The sequence below is a fragment of the Oryzias latipes genome, chromosome 14 (genome assembly GCF_002234675.1).
Source record: "Oryzias latipes chromosome 14, ASM223467v1".
In the NCBI taxonomy this organism is placed as follows: domain Eukaryota; kingdom Metazoa; phylum Chordata; class Actinopteri; order Beloniformes; family Adrianichthyidae; genus Oryzias; species Oryzias latipes.
The window spans coordinates 29,415,971-29,443,533 of NC_019872.2; the positions used below are offsets into that span (position 1 = coordinate 29,415,971).

The 27,563-nt window shown below is 44.7% G+C and overlaps 2 long non-coding RNA genes across 2 annotated transcripts; both read left to right on the top strand.

Moving 5' to 3' along the window:
• Window positions 1–326: 326 nt before the first annotated feature.
• Window positions 327–17,825, top strand: LOC111948693. The gene is made up of 3 exons (XR_002874649.1): window positions 327–508; window positions 12,709–12,837; window positions 17,684–17,825. It is a non-coding gene; the product is annotated as an uncharacterized LOC111948693 (long non-coding RNA).
• Window positions 17,826–20,547: 2,722 nt separating this feature from the next.
• LOC105355706 lies at window positions 20,548–22,331 on the top strand. Its single transcript, XR_910052.2, has 2 exons — window positions 20,548–21,883; window positions 22,036–22,331. It is a non-coding gene; the product is annotated as an uncharacterized LOC105355706 (long non-coding RNA).
• Window positions 22,332–27,563: the final 5,232 nt, after the last annotated feature.

The window sequence follows — 27,563 nt, forward strand, 5'->3', positions numbered from 1 at the left end:
GAAAGATGAAAAACCCCAACATGCTCATCCTTTCCATCATGGAGTTGGGGGATGTGGAGGATGAAGTTTGGCGCCGATACTGAAATGCTGTCTTTCCTTCTCTGTCCTGACTCTAATGTTGAATTTATATACTTTATTTATCTTTATTTTAAGATGTTTAAGAACATATTGATAACTACTAACCTTGTGACCTCATGTTACCACGGCAACCCAGTTCTGAATGAAGGTGGGGAGGGGGCGGACACCCTCAGTGCTGTTTGGAGCAGAGGTGTCGAAGGGTTGTCTGTTTCCAGCTCTCCTGTCGGTTTTTTTACACCGTCTTGTCTTTACAGAAATATCTTTGACAAATTGGTGCTTCCAACTAACAAGCAACCATCCTGGGGAGTTGAGAGGGTCCGTCAGGGGTCTTCACCTCCACTGAAGACAGCAGCTAACCATCATGGACCACACAATGACACACAAAGAGACGTGAAAAAGTGAATCCAGCATGTGCAGAGCCTGGACTGAGGTATGTGTGACATCATTCAGAAATGTTGCAGCAACAAATGACAGAAACTCAACTTTAGACAAACTTCTGTCACCAGAGGATCGATATAAAGCTGAAAGACAAACGTGACAACATGTACGGTGGCCTGGAAGAGAAAACTAACCACATTAAAGATCACAGTAACAGTAAAAAAAGCAAAACAAATGATAAAAAACAGCACTATGTTCCAGAAACCAAAGCATAAATACCATGCCCCCCCCCTAAAAAACGGAAGTCAAAAGGAAATGTTTTAGAAAACAAAAGGAAATTCAAGAAAGAAAAAAAGTAAGAAAAAACAAAATGAGACACTGGAAAAGGTAGGAATTATGGGATATCACGGATATATGATGTTGTTCGTTCACTTTCACAACGGGAAGTGATTTGCTGATATCTTCCAAACAAGATATTTCTTTAAGCTTCAGGCCACGCCCACCCAAAAGTCATCATTGCTCAGTGACGTCCCATGAGACTTCCTGTTCCCGTTTGTCTCGTTTTTAACATTTCACTTTGATTCCTTCAATTTTCTTTTGTTTTTCTTCTTTATGTTTTTGGTTGCAGGGATTTCGTTTGGATTTATGAAACTATATTATTTGTTCTTGGTAGGATCTTGAATGTTTTTGCGTTGAGTGATTTGTTGATGTGATTTGAACTTCAGGGCCACCGTACTGAAGGGCTCCAATCAGAAACCCAAATGTTTGATTTTGAAGTCTTCCAGCTGGTGACAGAGTGAAGTGAGAGTCTCTCCATCCCTTCACCGAGGCCAGAACACGAAACATCCGTCTCATCTAACCTACCGGGACGTTTTTCCAAATGTGGGAAGGGTTTTTAGAGCGAGGGGCGAGCAGGTGCTGTGCAGCCGCGCCCCACCCTGACGGGTCTCTAACCCAAACCTTCCCTCTGTGTGGAGCCTCTTGATTAACATTACCCCCCCATCCGGTTAATGAAATATTGATTTGGAAGTTGTAGCGTAAGACGGCAGAAAGCCTTAAAGTGCTGCGTGGCCTTGCTCAGATCCAGCTTCATCAGTTATTATTTTTTAATGGTATTATTTGAAAAGGCTTCTAAAGAGCCGAGTGCGAAGCCTCATTTTCCAGGAGACTCGCCGCGGCGGGCCGCTTCAGTTTGGACTTCATGGTTGTTTTTTGGCGGATGAGCCTCATCGTGACGACGGCAGCAGGACTTTTCTGCTTTAATGAGGCGTTTGCTTCATCTCCAGTCAGCTGCTGGAAGACAGAAACCATCCCATCTTCAGACCTTCAGCCTCACACCTGCCTCGGTCCTGAGGGGGGGCTGCTCCGGGTGGGGGGCCTGCCCCTACGGAGGTGACTCCTACATGGCTTCTCTCTCTGCATGAAAGGGTGGAACCAAACCTGTGACCCTCAGATGAAGGTTCACGCATGTTGAGGGAGGGGTCAGCCAGTGATGTCTTGGGGAGTGGTCTACGTGGCCGTGGAGCCTCCCCCGTTGATCACTGTGTGGTGCTGGGCCTTTCCTCTTGATTTTGATTGAATTTAGACATAAAGGTTCAAACCCCCTCAGCTGTCTCACCCGGGTGTAATTTTTTTCCCCTACATTAGACCACTCTCCTGGGGCAGCTGCACACGATTTAACCATCAAATGGTTCAGAGACGTACCCAGCATGCATGTCTCTGGCTCTGCTGATCACCTGGACCAGGTGTGTTTGGGAGCAGGAAGCTGTTAACAGTCCTGAGGATGGACTCTCCTGACCTGTGAGACTATGAGCTTCAAGATGATTCTGTGGATCAGACTCCCAAAGTTCAAAGTCTTCTCTCCCCACCTTCTTTTATTTTGAAATAACCCTGTTCTGCAGTTCAGCCAGCTCCACTTCCTGTCTTTTTTTATTTTCTGGTTTTCTCCTAAAATGCCCACTTCCTGCTTTCATCCTCATTCTCCTGGTTATGAAATATTGATTCAGGACGGGATGGTAACCTGTCACAGTGTTTTGTGCCTTCACTCACATCCAGCTTCATCAATTATTAGTTTTTAATGGTTCCCTTCCAAACTGCTCCCAAAGCAGGGAGCAGCTTCCCCCTCAGGCGTGGCGTGCCCGGTGACCTCGATTAGAGGAATACTGCTGTTTTTGGAGGGAACGCGGGTCCCCGACGGCGGCATGTTTCCCTCCCTCCCGTCATTATGCCCAAACCCGGCATCAGACCGGGTTTGGGCATAATGACGACAGTGGGACACGGCTGAATTAATGATGCGTTTGTTCCCGCGCCGCTCAGCTGTTCACACACTAATCAAAGAGGAACATTGAAACGGTTTCTGAAGATAGTCTGGAGCAGCCTGTCAGCCGCATGTGTCCGGGGTCCCAGCTGGGTCAGGACCCTCCTGATTCAAAAGGGCCGACAAAGGATGTTCGAATCCGTCTGCAAAGGAAAGATAAGACGGCAAATCCAACCGAGCTCAACCCACGCGGCGTCTCACTTCAGTGGAAAGTGTGATGAACTCTGAGATTAAAAACTATTACTGCTCTGGATTAAAAGATCAAAGGGGGGAAATAGCCCCAACCGCACATGTGGGACACCAACATCACCATTTTGTCCACAGGATGTTAAAAAGTGAATTTATGGAAGTTTCCACAGGAGTTCAGGTGTTTGCATATTTCAAAAAAGATTAATAAATTCATTTTTGTTCCCTGATCAGGAAGAAAGACACGTGTTTCCTTCAGTGATTGATCTAATGATCTCCATTTCTCTTGACCCGGATCCACATCCCTAAAGCAACAGCTCTGCTTTGACACCTTCATGGAAGAATAACAGGAAACGGCTGCCTGGATTCTGCAGCTTCCAACTTAGAAAGTCAATAAAAAACTTTTTTCTAAACTAATTAAAATATTTCAAAGCAGCCGTCAATCTTTGTTTTTCTGCACAATGTTTTGCTTTTAAACTGCAGCCAAATTCATTTCTGACGTGTTTGTTTTCATGTTTGGCTTTCTCGTCTGTTCAAGGGATTTATTCTTTGAAACTAAAATGTCAAGGTTATACGTTCCGGGTAAACATTCCTTCAGATGGTTGAAAATCCAGAAACAACATTAAAACACGACCTTGAACCGGAGCTTCTCCTTCAACTGTGGAAGTTGCTGTCAGTCGGTGCTGCAGAGGGAGAGGAAGAGCGGCGTTTGGTCTCAGCTGTCAGCGGTCCGCCGCCGCATCATCAGTCGAACGTTGAGTTCTCGCCGTTAACCCTTTAACGCCAGAGCTTCAGCTCCAATAGTGCCGTTCTCTAACCTACTGTTCCTCTTCAACCATTGAGTGACATTCAATCAGAGCAAGGAGAAGCAGCTCTACACTGATATGCAACATCCCACAGTAGCAAGTAACCTAAAGTGTTGCATGTCTGTCCAAAGCAGATAACTTCTCAGTCAGAATGTGTTGAAATGCTGTCGCTCACAACAGCTGCAGTGTTAAAAGGTTAATCAACACCAAATAAAATGGGTGTTTCAGAACGAATGTGGCTGTATGGTGGCCCGTGAGGACCCACCCTGTCTCCAGCCCTGACCCTCTGATCCCATCATAAATGTGTAGAAAAAAGATTGAAGGCTATGATGTAGCTGCTGGTGAAAACCTGTACTGGACAGACATGACATATCAGGGTCATAGACCGCGCTGTGAACCCGTAGAGAGAAAATGTTCTTGCTTGAGGCGACGGGTCGTAGTGAACGCTTCCACAACACGTAAGGGTCAGTAAGGGGGAAGTAGGTGAGACGCAGGCCTGTCATACGGATTTTTCCTTTTTTTTTAAGGCCCCCAAATCCTGTGGACTGGAAAAGGAGCCCATCAAAGCTGTTCGCTTTCTGCAGCCTGACTGTTAGAAATGAGGAAATTAGCCAATCAGAGTGAAGTTTGTGTGGACGTCCTGCGGTTGCTTACAGATCACATCAGCATTTGCATGTGGTCATTAAGGAGCCAGTGGTCACTTCTTACTTAGCGTAAGGACGCTATACGACAGCATAACTCAACGTCATCAGTGTGTGTGGCTTCCATTATCCTTACGAATACTTCATGATACATTTACCACACACACGACAATGTTCCCTTGAGGAGGCCGTACGCGTCTTAAGGGAACTGCAGACATACATGCGCTACCCTAAGGATGCAGCCGCTTCTCTCTAAGACCCTCCACGGACCCGGACAGCTCAAGAACCCACAGAACCCGGATAGATGCAAGACGTTTAATGAACAGAATGTCTCCAATTTGTTCTCTGAAGGGTTCTTCTGAGCAGAATCTTCTGGATGTTCACATGTGCTGCAGCAACAACACGCTGCTTCACACCTTCCTAGCACCTGAACGTTTCAGGCAGACACGTCAACATCGTCATCATCATGATTGATTGATTTATAAAGCACCTTCCACCAAGCAGCCCCAAAGTGCTGCACACATGGAGAACTGAACAGAAAAGAATTAAAAGCATGAACCCAATTTAAAAGAGATTAGAACCAACATGATAACAGGGCCAGGCTGACACCTCTTTCCAACCCTGAAGAACCTGAAGAAACAGCAGCCCAGGACCCCTGACCATTTTCAGGAGTAGACTTCCTCTGCCTGCAGGTCACCACAGGAAGCAGCTTCTTTCCCGAGGCCAAGGAAGACCAGCCTGAACTCTGAGCTTGATAGTTTAAAGCTGACCCTTCAGAACATGTGACTTTACAGGGAACTGTGAGACAGAGGAACCTGATCAGACTCCAGGTATTCTACCCGCTTCATCCTGAATGAGGCCTCATGGGAGAAGATTCACACCTGAGGTTTAAAGGAGCAGCGAGCTCGAGTCCTGAGATGCTCCTCTGCATCTGATTCAACTTTTAGATGCATATTTTCATGGGGGGAACCTTTAGCGTCAACTTCACATCATTAGCTCGAGAGATGCTCCTTAAGGGGACTTGTGGGAAACAGAGTTTCCTGCTAAACTAAAGCTTTTCTTCTCCAAGCACAGGTTTGAAAGTTTGTTTGATTTCCTTCTCCAGCCTTTTCCCAGCATCAGTGCTGAAAGCAGCAATAAATAGCAGCTAATTTGCCCTCAAAATGCCAACTGCAAACACTGCAGGCAGTTTGTTTGCATGAGTTCACCACCACTGAGCCGCTGCCGGCTCTCATGACCACATCACATTTTCATTCATCACCCTCACAGCCGCTCATAAACAAAGGGGAACAGCTGGATTGTCTCCCACATGCCCTGAAAGAAAGCTGCCCCCGCCCTGCACCTCGCCAAGCGTCCCTCATGATGAAAGCGCCTCTAATTTACTGATGACTATCACCTGTTCTCCCTGCTTGGTGCTACACTCAAGATGTTTGCTGAGTAATTGGTCTGTGCCTTTTGCTTGATTAATATGATTGCCACATTTTTCACTGTCCCGTCTCTGGCGGTCGCCGGGCCTCTACAGGTGCAGGCTTTCATTAATTACGTCCTAATTGGTTTGGAAATGTTGCGTAGAAGTTTGTTTTGGAGGACGGCTGCAGTTTGGGGGAGCAGAGGAGAAATGAACCTCCTCTTTCCAGCAGATTGGATTGAAGATTCCAGGAGGAAACCAAATCTGTTGCTGAGATAGATCGCTGCGGAAATTCCCGCCCACACATCAAAACGCCGCGAACACGAAGCTAATGAGGGAACCTGCTGGATCAGAAGGGAAGCGAGAACAATTAAAGATGGATAATGACTTATGCATGGAAAGAATCCACAGCTGTTTTTCAGTTACCGAGCGGAAAACCGTGTAAGCGTTCCTCCATGTTCCCATAAACTAGGAAGATACACGACTTGCTTTTAATTTGCTTCTTTAATTAAGAGATTTATCAGGAAGGTGGAGGCGGAGCTCTCGGATTCTGAATGTCAGGACGACCTGCAGCTTCTCCCAAATTTACTTTTGCAGGTTTTGTCCTCCAAACCAAATTAGAAAGAAGAAACTTACCAGATTAAAGAAAACAACCTTATCTGTGACTCTTCCAAACCTTAACTCATGATGAAATAGATTTTAGAACATTTTGAATCCTAGTTTCATATTTTTGTTTTTCTTTGGGATTTTGTGGACTAAAAGTGAGATTTATTTTTGTGCGTGTTTTTATAAATCAGTGATTTGTCATTGCAATTACTCGAGGGTCCAGACGTTTCTCCACTTAATATATGTTGAAAAAGTGCAGATTAAGAAAAGCACAGAGAAATAACAGCTTGTTTGTCTGACCAAGAGAGGAGAAAACACCATGGGTCTGACCTGGAGATGCTAATTCTCATTCCAGCTGCTTCACACAGAGCACTCTGAAGGTCCTGGTTTGATGAGGCCCACAGAACAACATCATCTGCAAAAATCCCAGATGAAACCCTGAGGTCTCCAAACCAGACCCCCTCCCTGGCTGCTTGTACCGGAAACAGATCTGACTTACTGCAAACCAAACTCCTTTTATGGTTGTTCAGAGATCGGATGGACCCACATTAGCATAACACCTCCACAGGACAGTGCAAAGGAGAAGATCCAACCCTTTCTGTAAACACATACATTAAACGGGTGAACTCCCATGATCCTCAGCAACTCTGTCAGCTGTACAACTGATCCAGCAAAACAAAAAAAACCCTGGATCAAAAAGTTTGACCACCGACCAGATTCTCCTCTCCTGAATCCTGGAGCAGACTTTCTTTTGACGTCCTCCTCAAAGATGATTCATGGAATGTGTGGAGGGAGGTGGAACTTCAGATGGGATATCACTAAGCTTCTCTGCTTTCCCATGAGCCTTTGCAGCAGCTGCAGTGATAAAAGCAGACTTTTTTTATAATTTTTTTTCTGCTGTGAACGCTCAGTTTTTCAGCGTCTCACGGAACGTTCTGGAGGTTTTCCAGTCTCTCCCAGCAACAAAACAAGAAACCCAACAAGGAAACGAGTCTGAATGTGGATGGAAAGTATAAAAGGAACAGCTTCTTCTGTGGGGATGTGACTTCAATTACCGGTTTGTTTCCATGTTTGCTTCATCTTAATCAGTTTCCGTTTTGATGACCCAATGGAGGGTCAGTAAAATCCAGTAAAGGCGTATCTTCGAGCTCATCTGGACTCTGGCTGCTCTGTGCTCCATCCCATCCACTCCTGAGTGACCCTGACATGTTTGTATTTACGGAGGATTTACCCGAAAGTGAACAATTACATTTTCTCCTGGAAAGTAATGGTTGAGAGATTGTTCCACCGTCTGTCCTTCCTTTTCAGGTGGACACTTTGACAGATTTCAAATGAGTGTTACCTGATGTCAAATGTGGCCCAGCAGCCGCCGCTGTTCTTTCCCCCTTCTTTTTTAGAAATGACCTGCGTCTGTGGAAGCCCGGAGCCCGGATCGATGCGCCCCTTACCCACGCTGTAAATTGGATGGCTGGGGAGTGATTCACCTGAGAGCTGCAGGAGAGCTGCGTGCGGCTCCAGAGGCTGAGGTGCACTCACAAACACGCCGTGTTTGCACGCCATCTTTACTCTCCTCAATCATGTAATGCGCTCTGCATCCAGACGCCTGGATCTCCAGCGGCTGATCTGGATAATGGATCTCCAGCACTTGACCCTGTGTGTGCGTCCGTGTGAATGCACACGCGGCCATTTGTCTGGCTGAGCCCGCACTCACAATTCACCCGTTCTCTGGGGGGGTAAGTGCAAGTCATTGCTCTCCACACCACCCAGGAACAAGCGAGGCGTTGCTGAACCACATGCAGGCCGTTACACTGCTGCCGCTACACCACAGCACCAACGGCTCCGTTTGTTTCCAAACAGCATTTCCACTTCTGCACTTTCATCTTTTAACATCCAGGAGGGATTTGTTGAAAAAGCTGTACAGAGCAAATTGTGGCGTCTCTGCCCCCCCTCCCCCCCCAACGCGTCCTGCAGGCTGAATATGATGATCAGTCAGTCAGGAACGTCTTTTATGGAGATTTAAATGACCAGATGTGATAATTCCCCTCAAAGAAGAACAAGATCAAGGATAAACTTGAATAAAAGACAGACTTTTATTGTGAAACATGACAGCACACTGTTTTATGTAAACCCTAAAGCTAAGAAATTATGCAAATGACTCTGCTCATTTTTACAAATGAAAATAATTCTTAAACTCGTCTTTATGTAACACAGAACAAAACATCTTCATTTAATCAGTTTGTTGTAAAAACTGAAACTTTAACATTTTATTTTTTACTTGGAAACAGAACTAGTGTAAACTGTTATTTGAGCCTAAAACTAATAAACTAGCTATTTAACAAATCCATTTTTATTCATTTCAAAATAAGAGTCTGAACAGACTGAAAGGAACAAAGGATCAAGTATTAAATCTTTTATGGAACCTAAAACCTAAACACTTCTTTAAACCTCCTAAAAACACATTTTCAAACCATGAATACGACCAAAGTTACTCAAAGTCTGAGTCGGCTTTGGACTCATTTACAGACTTTTTCTGGAACCTGAAAGGTTTGAGGAAACTATCAGAATCACAGACTATTTTTGTTTTTAGTCATTTGTTTGAAAAATCATCTCGAAATCATAACATTGTGTCACATGAAGTGAGCTCAGTCTGATTATTCAGATGTTTTCTTCAGATCACAAGCCTCCAACGTTATGAGTGAAACATTTACAACAGTTTTAGCTTCAATAGGAGCAAAGATAGGTGGATAGCGCCTCCTTCAGGCTCAGTGTGCCATGACAGCACTTCCTCCATTGCTGACCCTCTCCTGTGGGTTCAGCTTTTGTCTTGTGTCTCATGCCTTTAAAAGCGAAAACCTGGAGAGACGGGAAGCGCCTTTCCAGGGAATCGAACCTGCTAATGGCCTCATATGGAAAGCGGACGCGTTTCTGTGATCATCTGATGGAAAAACAGGAACATCATTCTGATTGATCAAAAGTCTGGATATGTGAATGCTGAAGCTGAAGAAGGTTGAGGAGAACATTCAGGAAACAGGTAAATCATTTCCCGCAGGAGAGGTCTTCTGGATGAGACGACGTCTGGCATGTTTGGGGTAAAGTCAGACCACAGACGGATGAACGGCAGAGCCGGAGCTGATGGTGGTTGACAGCATCGCTCCTGATGGAGAACAGGATGCAGGAGAGCGGGAAAACAGCATGGAGAGATGAGCATTCATACATGTCAAAGAGGGCATATGATGGGCAGATGCTTTACCTTGAGAATGAAGGTGTAATGAGGAGCGACGTGGAGACGTGAAGAACCAGCAGCCAGGAGCTCCTAGAAGTGATGAAGCCAAAGCTTCTAGTTTCTTCTGAGCTTCCCAGTGATCAGCAGATCGTTCATTTTGTTCCTAAATCGCTTAAAGATTATTCAAAAATGTTTTTTTCTATTATTTTCTGTGCATAAAAAACAGTAAAGTGAGCTGCAGAACAAACAGGAATCTCCTTTAGGAGCTGAATGTTTTGACACCAGAATGACTGAAACTGTTGAAAGTCAGCTGATGGAGGAGATCCTAAAGCTTTCACCCAGAACCACAGCGGTTCGGATTGAGTTCTGCCCGTTCTTGTCCCCGGGTCTGAGCAGCGACGGGCCGACCTCCTCGCTCTCTGTCTGGCCGCCGCAGTAGCCGCCGTGGAGCCTGTCAGGAGGCGGCGAGCGGCGCCGGCTGTTAATCAGCTTCCTGCTTTCCACAGAGCTGCTCTGCCTTTGCTGGCAAGCTGATCCAGACAACCCAATTACCCACAATGCCCGTCAAAAGAGGAAGTTCTGGCACCACCACTGCCTTTTTTTTCTCTTCAACTCTACTGTTAAAGAACAGAATTAGACGTGCAGCGTCCTGCAGCTCTGGACTCACCGCTCACTTCAACCATGGAAACAGCTGGTGGTTTGATTCAGACCTGATTCTCAATGAAGATTCACCAAAACAATCTTTTTATTTGACATTAACATCATCCCTACGGTGGCCTAGAGGGCACATGCTCTGCATTTTGACAGCAAATCTAAAAAACCTCCCCAGTTTAACAGAGCATGACCTTCATCTGCCCTCCAGCTTCAGTGGATTCTCACTTTGACTTTTGCCAGATTTGGTGCCACGTGACCAAACTCTGATCTTATCTGGAACTTCTCAGTGTCACGTAAATTTCCCAGGCTTCCTGAACGCATCAGCCTCCAGGGGGGCTGCAGAGGCTGGACCTTTGCTTACGTCTGTCTTTGTTTGACAAATGTAATAGAGTCCGTGCAGATAAAGTCCCTCCAAATTTCTGAAATAAAGAACAATCATCCAGGCAAAAACGATATGGTCTTTCACCTTTTCTTCAGGCCTCAGACTGTAATTAAATCACGTCAGACAGTATTATCAAGTCAGAATTTAATTAAACGTTAAGATTTAACATTACTTCTCCTGCTGGAATTCCACAAAAGAATGGGATTTAGTGGTCCTCCCCTCTTTTGCCTGCATGTTGGAGTGTTTGAGGCGTGCTCTTTCATAAATCAGGGATAATGTAATTGGCTAAGATCGAGTCAGGGAGGAGATTAATTCATCCGACTCCTCCAGCGGCACTCGGGGTGGCATTAACAGCTCTCCAGATGTATTATTCCAATCAGAGAACTCTCTCCCACTGAAAAGCAGGTAAAAAAAATCCTCTTTACTCCTAATTTGCTGCTCTGTTTTTCCACTTTCTCCTGGTTCACTAAGGAAACTTTTTGTTTTTTCCTTTTGTCACGTTTCTGTTTAATCTTTGGACCATAAAGTCTCAGCTTCACCCTCTACCACAGTATTACAGTTTAAAAACATGATATTCAATATGTTTTATTCAGTGACAGAAAAGTTTGAAAGTAGAAACCTTCTTCCTTCATGTGTTCCTCACACAGGAAAAGAGGCACCATCAGCTGAGGTTCTTGATGAAAACCTGGTTGGAGGGGGTAAAGATCCATCCATCAAAAGCCCCCATGGCTCTCTGCTGGAATTAAACAATTAAACTGATTTTAATTAGGCACAGTCGAGGGTTCTTGGATCACTTTGATGAATCACCGTTTTAATTCAGTACCAACCGTTAGCGGTTCTCCTTCCTTCTCCTTCCTTCATGTGCATCAGACTCCGTTTCCGTCGGTTCTGAAGATCCGTCTGAAGGACGGATCATCAGAACCTCCATGACATGGATCCATGTCTCCGGGCACACGTGTTGGGTCAGAGAACGTCGGCATGGAGGACGCTGACATCCTCCTCTGCTTTGAGTTTTCTGCCGTTTGTTGGGGGAACCAAAGGCTCTGAAGAGAGTCGAGTCTCTCAGTGTCCGTCCACGGACTCAAACGTGGACATCCCTTAAACCTTTTAGCTGGTGATGTCGTCCTCTGCTCCGACCGCATGGTTTTTCTAGTGTCTGTGAAGAAACTCGGTTGATTTGTCTGATTTGTTTTTTCTAGGCGACACATTTCTCACGTTCAGATCTAGATTCATTTTATTTTTGGACACATCTGAACGCTTTTTGGAATGGCGGGTCATTGTTCTGCTCCAGAACCTCAGTGCTTTCAGGCTGATCTCATAAATTGATGGATGACTCTTTTGGTTCAAGTTTTCACAGCAAACCGCTCAAAGTAACTCCACACCATCACACTCCCACCTCCTTGTTCCACTCAAAGACTTGAAGTCTGTTAGTTTCCATCCTGATGTTTGGTTCTCCTCTAAGGAAGCCGCTCTTCTGTCTCAACAGAACATTAATGCAGATGTTTAGTGGATCCTCCAGATGTTCCTCTGTGTTCTTTGGACGCGTCTTTCATGGATCCATGTTTGTCCAAAAGTCTCTTTCTGACTGTGGGATCCTGACCTCTGACCTCCAGTGAGGTCTTTCCATCTTCTTCTGCTTCTTTCAGGACCTCCTGGACGAGTCCTCCACATGCTCCTGAGCTCTTTTGTGTTGCTTCTTCCTGTGAAGGTTCTCCTGTGTTCAGTGTTCTCCATGATGGATCTCTGAGGTTCTCTGGAGTCCCAGGAGTCTGTTTCGGACTCGAACCCGAGTCGATGGCAGCATGTTGTGCTGCTCCTTGGAGATCTTTCATGAGCTTCATTCAGTGAAGAAGCTTCTGTTCAGTCTTTGATGATCAAACCTGGACGTCAAAGCAAAACATTGGACAGTTTAAAATGATTTTCATGGGGATTTGTGTTTGTACAAAGTGTGAATGCTTTTATTAAACACAAATGAAATGGAAAACTGTCAAACAAATGAGTGAATTTAAACAATCTTATTTCATCCCAGGAGGTCCTGGAAGCTGCTGTGAGATCACGACCTTCATGTAGAAACGCCACTGCAGCTGCTGGAGGCGAATCGATCAGATGTTTCAGTGAATGTTTAAGGAATCGATCCACAGACGTTTGGATCTTTCAGGTAAACATTCATTATATTTGTCTGAATGAGGCGTTATCATGTGCTCAGAACATCTGGTTAGTCAGACGTCTGTCCTCCTGCTTGTATGTAACGCCTCAGAGGCTCATGAACAAACTCTGGCTGGTATGAGTGGTTACAAAGTTGAGCTTTTTCCTCCTCAGCAGATCATCTGAACTTGATGCGACTCCTTAAGTGGATGTTTTTCACAAAAACCAACTTTAATGTGACTCCACGAGGAAAATAGATGAGCAGTCAACAAAATGCACCTTATTCAGATTCAACCGCGCTGACCTTTTCATCGGCCAACCCTTGAACTGGAGCCTGAATCCAAACAAGCTCATGCATTAATTCAGGAGAATCCGAGCGCACAATCAGCACAAAATGACAAAGAAAGGATAAACGTTGAAAACTTGGTCCATTTCTTTTCTAGTTTCAGTGGATTCCTGAATAAATGAAGGAGGAAACATGTAGCCGAGGCCATTTGGTAGAAATAAAAGAACATTTTCTTTGCATCAAACAGAAAATTCTTGCACAAACATTTAATCTAGTTTTGTATTTTTGACAACACGTTCTCCCTCATAGCTTTGGTCGTGAAGACATCTCTGTTCCTGAGACACGTCTGTCATATTTGCACAAAGAAAAACTTTTTCAGCAAGAAACTTCCTGTCACTCACGTGCCCTAATGTTCTTTATCGTTGGGAGTTATTATTCCAGAGTGCATGACTTATCTTTGCTGTTATAATTGCAGTAAGTTGTCACGTTGCAGATTATTAGGGGAAAAGCCCCTCGTGATGAGCATCTTCTTAATGCAGGAAAACGTGCTGCTGGGAAGTGATTAAGTGAAAAATGCTGATTGTATTTTTCTCATCACCTCCTGCTCCTGCTGAGCGCAATTATGCACAAGAGAGAAAAACAGAATCTCCAATTAGGATGTTGTACTCGCTTATGATATGAAGATACAGTAATCGGTACAGTTTTCTGCACTTTTGTGGAGTTTGTCACATTAAAACTCCAAAACGTCTCTACCGAGCCAGAACCGTTCTGAACAGACAAACAGGATCCATTCGGACCCGCTGTGGTTCTAACACGGTTTGTTTTTCAACCTGGAGTCTGTGATGTGAACCCAGACTTTCTTCAGAAGAGGCCTGCAGACGGATCAGTGCAGATACTTTCTCTGTTGGGCAAACGTTGGAGAGCGGTGCTCAGATTCTGTGGTAAACATCTGTGTGACCAGTAGAGCTCTGCCTCTGAAGAGCTGTGTTCTTTATTATTATTCAGTGAAGCTGATTTACCTCCTGTAGTAATATAACCCAAGATGTGATGTCATGCATGTGGACGTCGGGTCCTAAGAGTTCAATCTAAAGTAAATCTCAGAGAAACTGCATGATTTGTTCGGGTTTGGGTCTTTTTCTGTCGGTTCTTCTTCCTTTTTCAGCTGCTTTCTGTTAGATTATCAACCTTCAGTGGATTCAAGAGTTTAGCTTCAGATTCTGCTGAGTCATGGTTTTGTTTAAACCCATTGTTCATCTGTCATGACCTCCATGCAAATGTGTACTCTGTGGAATATCTCCTAACCCCTGCATCCCACTGAATGAATGAACCATGGGGTCTACATTTGGGCTTTTCTATAAAAACAACTCTAAAAACTTTCCTTCACATGTGCAGACCTTAAAAGCAGCAGAAGTACTCTTAGTTTCTCAGGAAGGTGCACTGGCGGTCAAATGTCCAGAAACGAGACGGTTTTCCTCATGAAGCTCCACTTTCCTTTGAAACAAAACAAAAGAGAAATGAAAATTTCCCTGAAAGCATGAAGAATTGTTGTGGAGGCTTTACACTTTTCCCATAATGCTCTGAATTTGGGGTGCTGGAGCCAGAAAGGGCTGTGATGTCAGAGCGAGTTCTGATTGATGAAGCTCTGATGAAGACGATGGCAGTTTAACACCATCAGTGACAGTGATGCAGCACATCCCTTCAGAAGGAGTCGTTCACTTACAGCCAGGAATAAAACCTTCCAATGAGGAGGATTCTGAAGAGGCTGAAAGATCCTGCTTGACTGTTCAGATGCTAAAACCTGAAAAGGCTCCAAATATTCCTGCAGAAGAAGCTTCTCATGAAACCAGCAGACTGTTGTTGTGATGTTCTCGTGATGTTTGGGTCAAAGTGGAGATGCTTGGTTTGAATGATCAAACCAGAATTTTCCTAAAATTCCATCTGCAGGATCTCCTCATACCAACAGTTAGGCATGGCGGCAGAAGAATGATGGGTTGGGCTCGTCCTGACAGCTCTCAGATGAGCATGAACTTCTCTGCAGACCAAGAAAGCAAGAGTTTTTGCAGCAGCAACGTTAACTGTTGGACCATTCTGGGTGTTTTAATCAGTGAATAATGTTGGGTGTGTGAGTGGAACCGTCTGTCACACAGACAGAAGACTCTCCCAAGATCTGAAAACCATCTTTCAGGCAGATTAAGAGTGCACTTGTGAGCAAAACTGCCTGTAATGAAGTCCTCGCTTTAATTATTTCCAGGAAAAAGGCCGATGAGCTGCAAAACTACAATTATTTTAAATTAAAAAGCGCAATTTGCAGCACAGTGATTTTAATTGGCTTACTAAATATGCTGCCGCTGCCGTGCTTGTTATCACACACTTCCATAAAACGTTTATGAACTTCAGCGGATGTGTGGCTCGCCAGTCTCAGCGGTTCATCAGCTGTGCTAATAATGAAAGATCCTTATAAGCTTCCGTTAGATTGGAGTAACTGTGCAGAACTCCATGTTGCAAACAGGGCGGAGTGGAAGTTTGCTGTTTTTATTTGGTGTGAAGCCACACAAATAAAAAGAACTTATTTTTAACAACAGATTCAAAGCCCCTCAAACTGGGGATGAATATTTTTGACAGCTTTTTATGGAAAAGGTAAAAAACATGAATTTATATCGTCAAACCTGCATAAAATTACAAATATGACTAAAATGGTCAATTAAACGTTGCTGTTCTGCTAAAGTACTTTTAGCTTTAGGCATATTTCAGCTCACTTAATGTGCTCCCAATAATGTTTTATGTGATTAACTATAAAGGGATTAAAACAGGATCTGCGTTTAGTTTTTTGGTAATCATTTAATAACCTGCTCTCCGTTGCAGCTTGTTAACCTTTTCCTGGTCATTTCTTGGCACTTTCACACAAACATTTGCTCTTTCCTCACTTAAGGAGAAGTGGCGCCATTAAAGTAGCCAACTCCTCCTCTGGGTAAAGCGGGCTGTGACTAATTGCATGTGACGATGGCGACGGCGGCGGGCAGGAAATGACATCGCAGCAGCTGGACGGCTGAACGCCTGCAGAGTGAAAACGCTCTTTTTGGACCCTCAGTCCAAACTTCTGTCAGTGTTTCAGTTCATCCGTTCTGAGTATGAAACCAGAATTGACCTTCACTTCCTGTTGGTTCCTTTCTGTGACTCAAGGCCTCAGAGAAGTAAAAGTAGAACCCGGCGTTGTTCTCCTAGGATCAGCTGTTTCCTGCCCTTTCACAAAAAAGCCCCCAAACTGTCTCACAGCTCAGACTGGAATGAGATGCACAGCGATCAGTCAGACTGCAACTTTGCATTTTACCGTCCTTGAACCTTCACCAGCTCCTCCTTGGAGAATAACTCTGCTGGCTTGTTTTTCACGTCCTCTTTCAGAGAGGTGGCTCTCGTTGGCATTTCCGTCACGGTTCCTCAGCAAAATTAGAGCTTTGGGTCGAAGAAAATCCTCAAACTTGAACGTTTCTTCTCAAGAACGGAACAAATGAGCCACGGAGATGCATAACTGTGTTTCTATGGACCCATCCCACTGTGTCTGCATGAAGGCAATAAGTAGAATATAGGCAGAATGAAACGTCTCTGACTATGTGTCTGCGCTGATTGAAACGTGTTTGGATCCCTGACCCTTCAAAATAAAAGCTAAAGTCCTTATGGATACCATATGAAGGTTTTGTAGATTCAACTATATATATTAATTCAATGAAGTCAGTGAACAACTTTAGTTGCCAAAACAAAAAACCTCATCAGAGTCCTGAAGAGTTCTCTGATGATAACCTAAATAAGTCACGGATAGATTAGGCAGAAGAGTTTTGGCTGTGATCTCTGATCCTGATGGCAGCGAAGAGAACGCTTTGAAATGGAAGAAAACCTCCATCAGGACCACACCTGGGGAAGGGGGGGGCTTCTTCATTATTACGATAAGATGGGATAATCCTTTACAGCTGAAGGTTCTCCTGTGTGATGCTGCAGAGGAGAAGGCTGTGCAGCTCTGACTGAACGTCCTTCTCTGCGCCGGCGCAGTTATTTTGAGATTGTTCTGAGAAGGTGACCTGAGCAGAACGCCATGAAACAGCGGTTCAGGGAGCAGAACGCAGACGGTGTCTCTGAAGGACAAAAAGAACTCTTAATAAAGACGCCACAAGGCTGATCTGACTGAAAATACATTTCTGACTCTCTTCGTTTCTTGTAAAAAATAATGAATCTCATAATTAGAACAACGTTCACATCCTGACTTTGCTGCTTAATAACATTTGTTTGCTATGATGAGATTTTCATAAAGTTGTAGCTGTTTGGTGACCAGGAAACACGTTTCATGACAGTGATGAGCTGCTGCTGAAACAGCCGTCATTGGTGGGGGGGGGTGGGTTATAGAGGGGAGGGTGACGGGGTTTGGTCTGCCTCAGCATGGCTTGTCCTTCCACTGATCCACAGCTCATCGACTATGACTAAGGAGAAAAGTGAGGACTAACTGGGATGTTAGTTTTGGGAGAAAACCTTCCAGGAGGGAATCTCTGTTTTTATTAATTTCAGACACCTTGATGTTACTTTACAGGTAAAAGAATGAGAAGCTCAGCACATTAAAAGCTTCATCAGTGTCTGAATAACTGATCAAATCCAGGAATGTGAGCGCCACGCCACAGCCAACGCCCCCCCACATCAGTCCAGGTGAGTTTGGATGAGTTTGCACGGCTTGATTCCAGCTCACGTGTCAGGTTTCTGTTCGCTGGCAGACACAAACGTTGCTGCTGTTGCTCACTTTGCAAACATGGAGTGACACGAATCTGGGCTGAGCTCTAGAGAAGGCTCCCTGAAAACCGAACAGAACTAAATCCTGGTTCTGGTTCGGTCCTGCAGTTTGAGGATCCATGAAGCTGTGGATCAGTGACTCTCACAGAGATTTCCTAAAATCTCGGGTGATTAATTTTATGGAAAAGTTTGGGCCAGCTGCCTGAGACTCTTGCAGACATTAGTCTGATGGTTTTTGTCATGTTGAGGCTGACATTTATAAGATAAATGGCTCCTGTGCCACACTGTTATCTGTCCTCTGACTGTTATTGTCCAACATGATGGAGGAAGAGCGATGGCGAGCAGCGGGTGGTTCTGCGGCTCCATTATCGGCTCTCTGACCCGAACAGTAAAGTAATGGCAAAAAGGCAGCTGGTTTCCAAGCAGCGTTTTACCAGCTGTTGCTACAGAGCTCCCAGAGACGCCGCCGCTGAGGGAGGAGCCTATCAGAACGGAGCCGCCGGCGCCCGCTCTGCTCAGATCCAGTGTCTCACTCAGACCGGCATCCATGGCAGCACAGCGAGGGACCCCCCAGATCATTTCAACCGTCTAAATCATCAACGCAGTGTCAGGTTTCTGTGACAGGCCAGAGCTTTCAAGCTCCACATCTTCATCTTCTGACAGAAAAGCAGAAGCTGAGAGTTGATTTAGATTGTTTCCTGTTTGCAGCCTCATCCTTAAATTCATGCTTTGACTATGAGGTTCAGAAATGAAGACAAAGAGCAGCAGCAGATCTTTAGAAGAACGCTCTTCAGCGTTACTTCTTCTCTCCGGAAACATGATGGACATTTTCTGCTTCAGCCACAGGGAGTGAAGGACCTGAGGCACGTCTGTGTTCACTTTCTTCCTTCTGTTGCACAAACTCAACTCTCAGGACTGCATCCATTTTTCAGCGAGGAAAAATGCTTGTTTTTAGACAGAAAAGCAGGGTTTGACTGCTGCCTCTGTCCTCAAAACCTGCTTCTGTCTAGCAACAGCAGACACCTTCTGAAGAGCAGGTTCTCAGCGTCTGATGCAAAGATTCAAACTAGACAAAATGTGGATTTGTACGTTCATGCTCATGCAGACACAGCCACACTCTGGAACCATCTCTGCTACTCCATGAAGCACAACTTTGTCTTTATGAATACGTTTCTTATTGACAGATTCCTTACCCCATAGGGGAGCAGCAGTGAGACAGGTGCAACGTTTGCACAGACAGACAGACAGACAGACAGACAGACAGGTTTTTGCTCCAACTGGGGGGTCTTTGGCCTCACCTGACAACACCGCAGACAGACACTGTGCTTGCATGAACTCAATAAGTCACTACAAGTCTTTACTGTCTGTATTAAAGGAAAAACTGCGACAAAAGTATCAATCTCCTCACCCTAGTATCAATACTTCACCTTTGATACTATCCATACTCAGATTGATTCACACATTCAGCAGCACTTCATCCCAGGAAGCAGGTTTACTTCCGACGGGAAGGGAAATCCTCTTTTAGCTGCTGGTTGTACAGACACCTGTCCAATCCTCTTCATCATGTTTGTGTTGGGTTCTGGTCTCCAGTTTGGTCATTTTGCTTTCTAAAGCTCACCTGATTCGTCAGCAGAGATGCTTCCAAATGTGTTTTTTAATCCAGTCTGAGGTTTCTGTTAACATTCACATCATTAGAGCAGATGGCAAAACCTGATTCTGGACCAAAACCAAGAAAACAGGGAATATGCTTAAACGAAAACCACTGGATTTAATCCCAGACAGTCTGGTACCCGAGTGTCCACCTGAGCCGCTGCAGCGCCTTCTCTGGGGTGGGTCTCACCTTTTCCTCCTCACGTCAACTGTCCCCCCACAGAGCATCTCCGCATCTGATCAGATGACCTCAAACAGAAAGACCATGCAGACGATCAGAGGAGCTGTAGGTTTTCCAGCTGAACTTCCTCACTAACTGCAGCTTTACTGTCGCCTTCGCTCCTTTGGTTTTTCTTACAGTCAGAGATTTTGTTCATCCGATCTTTCAGAGATCAGAGATCTCAGAGGTTTTGTTCCAGTTTGGAGCAACAAATCAGATCTGATCCCTCACAGGTTCAAGTCCTGAACAAACGAGTCCGTCCGCTCCTGCGTTTCATCCAGATGGAGGTTTTAGATGATCCATGTTTGGGATTTAATCCTGGAATCTCCAGCCTCTGGTATTATTAAAATGAGGTTAATGGTTTAATAATGTTATCATGAAAATCTCTTTACTACAAAAAACAAAGAAGAACAGGGGGAGGAGTCTGTCCGGCTTCATGACGATCCGTCAGCTGATTGATTTTCTAAAGGAGTTGATCCTGGAGAATCTGTGCATTGAAAACTTTCAGAACGAGTAAAAACAGGATTTGTAATTCAGAAATCAGGAAGTCTAAGAAGAAATACAATAGAATCAGTGAAAATACATTTTTAGGTGATGTGTCTGTCGCCATGTTGGAACCAGACGTCCTCCGTGAGCCGTGATTGGTCCGACTACATTTCTATGGCACTGAAAGCGAGCTTGGGAGAATCTGTCAATCAACCTCTTCGAATATTCGACACGAGACCGCCTACTTTTATTGAGGCGTCTGATTCGTCAGATTATAACTTGAACTACAGAACAAAACGTGGAAAAAAAAGAGGATTATTAAAGAGATAAAACAAAACAAAGGTATCAGAGCCAGAACGGTTCCTCTGACCAATAGAATGATTGAGGAACAGCTGTTTATTTCTCCATAGAAGTCTATGGGATTTTGGCTTTTGGAGCCACTTCCTGTTTGGAACACTGGGGGGGAGGGGCCACTCAGTCCAATTCTTATGTACAGTCAATGGTAAAAACTAAGTTCTGCAAACTCTGTTTTCGTTGAGGATTTTACAGAACTGTGCAGAAAAAAGACGTTCCAGATAAAACTGTTTGTCTGCTTGCAGACCTGAATGTGGATCAATGAGGTGAAAATGATCTGTACCGGAGCAGACGGGGCTGCCAGCTCTCATCACGGTGATATAGTAAATATGCTCCCTTGACTTTAACAGCAGGACTCGCCAAAGGTCAGGACGACAGCTAAGACGGCGCTCATCCACAAGCACAGATAATGCCATGTGTGCCTCACAAATCTACGGGTTTATCCGAAGACGGCCCACAAACAGCGACACGGCGCCGGATCTATTATTTCAGCAGATAAGTCACTGAATTTGGTGACGACATTCATCATATTAACTGCTAACCTCACTCCAACTTCCACCCACTCCTACCCAGGTTCTGACCTTACTAGCAACCCATTACTCATTTTAAAGGTTATGACGGCTTGTTTTGCGTCCCCATAAGCAGGAAAAGTGCCAGTAATGTCACTTTGTGAGCGCATTTAAATTCCCACAACACCTGGACCGCACACCAAGCTGTCAGTTGGCTTCTGTGCCGGAGTTTCATCCGTCTCTTTGCTGGAGGGCTTCAGGAAACCTGCAGTGCTTCTGCTCACCGTGTCTAAATTGAATAAAGCACTGACCTTGTGCTAAGGCATTGTGGGAAATAAGGACATCACTGCTGCAAGATGAAAGCCTCCTACCCTCAAAGTAAAAAATTATTTTTTCCATTACAAATAAGTGCTTTGTTTGTGTGCACACAGCTGACATTTGGACTGAGTCGGGTCAAATCTTTGGCTCAGTAAACACGAGCCATCCGGTTTTCTTTTAATTAGTTTCTCAGGCTGTTTCGCTTCAGTCCAGCCTGAGATTTCACGTGTTTCTGGGCTTTTAGCTGGTAGGAGAGGGAGCAAAGACTCCTCTGTTTCTCTTTAAAAGAGAAGGAATCTGGTTGGACTCAAATCAATGAATAAAACATTTTTTTGCACTCGAACAGTTCAAAATGGCAGAGAGTGATCTTCAGGCTTTGTAATCAATTGCTTTGCTTTCTCTACTTTCCTAAAAGACGACAGGATTTCCCTTCTGTCACACTCACAGTGTACGTATGGAGAACTGGAAGGTGAGGATGGATAAAGACCAGATTGTCTGTGCTGAACACATTTATGCAGAAAATGGAAAACGACGACTGGATTAGTCATTTGAGATGGTTCTTAGTGGATTTCACTCCCAAATGGAAAACTGCCCACATCTCCTGTTTTCTTCATGTTTCAGAAGGAATCAGGGAGGCCGAAATCCTTCCAGCCGAGGCTGCAACAAGTCCAGACCAGTCAGATGCAAAAGGAGCAGCAAACTGAGCTAAAGTGACACTTTACATTGAAACTCGGACTGGATTTCAATCACACAGACGGAGTCTGGAAGCACGAAAACCTCGTCTGACTCTGTATTTCTGACCGTCTGTGGTTCAAATGTTCATTTTCTTTTCACCTCTGGTCACAATGTAGTTTCCTGTTGAAAAGCTCTGTGGCTTTTCTAACTGATGGAAAATAAACGGTAAATGTTTGGTTTTACTTTGAAAGGTTTTAAAGTATTTCCGGTGACGGAGTCTCTGTAGCAGTGATGCTGGTTCCTATTCTAGAGACAGTCTCAGCTACTGTTCTGCCCTCTGGAGGGTTTCTAAGTTGTTCAGGATGATTACAGACATCATAGCTACAGAAGGAACAAACAGTTCAGCGCAGAAGTCCAGTTTTTTAGCATCAGCACCAGATGTGAGGGTTGAGCTTTTTCACTTTTGTTCTTTCGGGTCATGTTCTGTTTGCAGTTTTCTACGGTGGCCCTGAAGTGTGAATTATTACAACGCCAAAACATTTTAAAGATCACAACAATTCAAAAAGCAATAAAAAAACACATTACATTTTAGAAACGAAATTCCAAAAACCAAAACATAATTCCAAAAAAACAGCCCCAAAAAAGGAAACAAAATAAAAAGGGAACATTTAAAAAAAGTAAAGTAATAACAAAATGGTAAACTAAAGTAGGTACTCTAAAGTGGTTTACGAGTGTACTACAGTATACTTCGTCTATGCTAAAAGTGAGGCAGTTACTTGAAGTCTACTTTTTTTATCTATAATGTCCCAATTTAGACTGAGGTAGTTTTAGTCTGAAGCCCGTTGAGACCACTATGTTTAGTAATATTGGGCTGTATAACTAAAGTAGAATTGAATAGAAATTGAATTAATATATTTTCTACACTGCATGTACATGTACTATAGTATATTTGACACACTTACACTCAGGTATTCTTAAAATGTTCAAAACGTTTTAATAAACTTGAAGAGTGCTAGTTTTTGCTAAAGGGTAGGTATTATAGGGCGTCACTGACTGGATGATGACTTTTGTTTGCCACATAGAACTGATGGGTTCTGTATTACCCGACAAAAGGGGAATTTCTTTATGTCTGCCACTGAGGTGTGCAGAATATTTAATTTGTTAAGGATCCACTTTGCAGATCCTAAAAAAAGATCATGTGATCTTTCGGCTTCTCAATTCCAGTTACGCAGAAACATCTGAGGATCTTCAGCTGGAAGCTGCTCAAAAAAAGCTACACACCTAAAAATACCTGGCAGCTGATCAGAGGAATTTATTGAAGGAGCCAATCACAATAATGTTCTGAAGCCAGTTGGATCCATCCACTCCTGTTGGTGCCAATGAGAAAACAAGCCAAGACGTCTTTTCCTCATAGAAAATCCTGCTGTCAGACGACACGGTTGCCACTTTTATTAACACACAGAATGGCTTTGTACTGCTTCATGTTCGGTTTTATTGAACAGAAAAGCCTTTCTGTTTTGATGTTGTGTGACTGTGTCTTCCTGTTTCCATTTTTCTGGCCCACAGACCTGCTGTGCGGCCCCTCGAAGCATTCTCCTTTAAAAACAGAGCCCCACTCCCATCAACCATAGCCCCCCTACTGGGGCAAATAAGCTACAACATCAGCACCATCCGGCCATCCTGCGGCCCCAACACATACACATCCTCTGTCCTGGAATCAGGAGCAGAAACCGTTTCCTTCCATACAGTCAGCTTTAACGTTTCTAAGCCTACGTTCACACCGCAGGCTGAAACGACCCAATTCCCATTGTTTTGCCCCTATGCGACCTGTCTCTGATCTTTTCATGACGGTCTGAACGACACAGATCCCATCTTTTCAAATGTGACCTCCGTCTGAACGGCCAGGCCACATGAATCCGACCCGTACGTCACAGATATGCTACAAACGTCATCATTCTGCGTTGAAGTAGGCGGGAACGAGAACATAACTTTAACCACGGTGGACGATGCTGCTGAGACCAGACAGTGGAAGGAAGTGAGGTCACCGATTGGATAATATTTGGGGTGACAGCTCTATTCAGGCGAAACTCGGGGCTCTTATCGCAACCGGGTGGTTTTTGAAAAATTTCCAGCGAAATGGCCAAGCGTGGTGTTGAAACTTTCCCGCCATTACTTTTTTTTCCCCTTTCCAACCGTGGTCAGAAGCGCGGGGGACAGAGGCGGATCCTCCTCCGGGGTTAATTTCCCCGTTCGGACCATCAGATTCTCCAGAACGGGTTAATAAAGAGTCCATAGCATTTATTCTGGGGGAAACCTTCTTTTATTACCGTTCTCCTTCATTCATAACACACAACATGAATGCACGCCCCCACTGCCCCCCCCCACTCCCTCCTGCGCTGCACGCGCTCTCACACACACACACACACACACACACACACACACACACACACACACACACACACACACACACACACACACACACACACACACAGACATCCCCATTCCACTACAGTGGGTCCAGACCATCCTGGCTCCAATGCCTTCTTAAAATGAGAAGATTGTAATTGTTCTGGCTCCTTTGTGAAAATAAATGTATTAATGCAAAAAGAGCTCCGCTGTTGACAACACTGTTGTTGACATCCATTGTTAACGTTAGCTACTTCCACAAACAACAGTGACGTCGTTCACCGTTGAGGACTCTTCTGCACATGCGGGTCACTTCTGGGTCATTCCACGGTCACACAGGAGATCACAAAAATTCACATTTAATTGAAAATGTGAACGACCTTGCAAAAAAAATTGGATTTTTTCAAAAAGTCATAATTGAGCATTAAGCCCTGCAGTGTGAACGTCTGCTGAGTGTCTGCAGCCGTGAACCACATGGACACCGACCTTTGTCCGTCAGGCTCTAGACACAGCTTTCATTTTTGAAGTCTGTTTCCGTCCAAGTCCAGCAGTCTGTGGTCATGAATGCAGCCAGCATCTACCTGGTCCTGGTTTTTGGACTCTGATCTGCATCTGGGCTGGTGGATGCAGGAGTTCTTGGGGAGACTCTGGACAGATTGATCACATGACCTGTTTGGATATTTCGCTGTACATGTAATTCCAGTAAGATGGTGACATCACACATCGAGAAGCGTTTGTTGGCGCTCCACCAGGAGAAGCCCCCCCATCTTTGTCAGCAGACACTTCATCACCATTTCCTCCTCTTGGAACTGATCTCCTGTTCTCCACCTGCTGCCTTGGAAAGGATCACCTGTTGGAGCCGAGAGCAGTGAGGATTTCAGTGTTTGGACACATTTACCTTTTTCTGACTCCAACAGAAGCTCCTGCTGGTTTTTAGCTCAGAGAAGACGTGTCTGCATCACAAACGTCACAGATTGCTCTAATCTTAAGGTTGGATCATTTACATATAACCTCAGAAGTAAACAGACTCTGATGGATCATGAAGATCAAGATCCAGGAGCGACAGTCCCAGAGAGATGATCTAAAGCAGAGCTGCCCCAATCCAGGCCCAGAGGGCCGGTGTCCTTGTTGGCTAAACACACCTGAGTTCCTGGAAAACCAGCAGGGCACCGCCCCTCGATGCCTGGTTTTAGGCCCCCCTGATCTGAAGTCTTTGGCCTAAAACCAGGTTCTGTAGTTCACCCTTCACATTCAGAGCTGCAGATGCAGCTGCTGATGGTGCAGCTCTGCAGAAAAGCCAAGCGGGGAGCAGAAAACCCCTTGGGAAACTGTTGGGAAGCCCGGGCTTCGCTTTCCCCCCCAGACTGAGAATAAATGGGATGAGGATCCAATTTAGGGTTCAAACTAAGCGGTAGTGATATGAAGATCGAGCTCGCAGTAGGAAGGCTGGGATTTTGAATCCAGGCCGAGTCGTACCAGAGACAAAAATGGGACACGGTACCTTCCTGATACTCGCCTTTGAGGGGTTGGATTGGGGGGGTTATATGCATGCGTTAACCTAGGCTTTCTTTGGAAGCGGGCGTTTCTGACTGGAATGTTGTTCACTACAATGTTTAGGCCAGCTTTCCACTTGACTCAACGCTTCTCTATCTCCACATGAACACAGTTTGCTTGAGAATAAAATGTATTTTCAAACACAAGTTACTACATAAACCACCCTACGAAGTTAAAAAAAGAGGCCAAACACACAAAGCATTCCAGTTTATGGCTTTCAAAAAACATTTTTAAGCCCTAGATGTCGCCGTGGTGAGGTGTTTTTTAGCATTCCACATGACCAGATCTTTCTTTGGAGCACTTGTTTCAAATGATTCAATCTCCCAACCGTTCCGTCTCTGCCTTCACTACAAAGCAGTCATTAACAAGAATTCAGTCTGAGGAGAAAAACCAAACAAACCAGCAAAATCGTGGTCATAATGAGAAACCGGGTCAGGCACAAAGCAGGACCCGGGACCATGTGACCTCACTGAGCAGTCCATCAGACACTGATGCCAGTCGTCTGGTAAAGGCAGACTCTCAGGTGGGTTTAATGATCCAATTACCTGACAGGCACCAAGCTGGCAGGTGGGGGTGGAGCGGTGCAGAGACGTGACAGAAACGTGGGCTGCTTGTCTCATTTCTTTAATGGAAAAAAAGAAAAGCTTGGCGATGACAAAGTGGTGTTGCTGCATCTTCTGCAGGCTCCAAAACGCTCAGCATTCAAGACAGATGAGCTTCAGTCACATGGCTGGTTAGTCTGCATCTGTTTGAGAAGGTCTCAAGTCGTCCGTCAGTCATGATGGTCATGAGGAAGAGCACTGCTGCTCTTCCTCATGACCATCATGAGGAAGAGCACTGCTGCTCTTCCTCCGTTTGTGCATGCATGGTCTCATTAAGTTTGCTGTAAGGCCACAGAAGTTTCAAGATGTATTTGTCCTTGGTGGAGATTGAGTCCTTTTCCATCGGATCAAAGTTTTAAAACCCTTGGGACTCAAACAAACGCTGTAAAACTGGCCTGGATCCATGATCACCTCCCTCTTCTGGCAAGCTTCTGAGAAGTGACATCCGTCTTTTTGGTGTTTCATCTCGTTGATTACTGTTCAGGAACATTTCTCCATGAAACATTTCTGCTCACAACCTCGTTTAAGTAAACTGGTGTATCTATGAGCTTTGGAAGGATTTCAAAATAAGATGACAGAAGACGTCTTGTCCGTAATGTGACAGGCTGAAGTTAGACATCAGCTTCATTCTGTGGTTTGAACAGAGAAGACAGACTCCAGAACGGAACAGGAAGGAGTTTGGAACAGAGAAGCTCAGCCTGTCAAACCAAAAGTCTGTCCTACTAGTTATAATCTGCTATGATTTCAATGGAACAGTCTTAGTCTGAAGGTGACTTCATTACCTTACAGGTTATTGCCTCATACATCAAATGAGGGCTGCCCCAAATTTTCGGCAGCAGAAGTGTCTGACTGAGTGTGAAATGGAGCGCTCTCACCACGCTGTAATTAGATCAGGCCGCTGGTTCTGTTCAG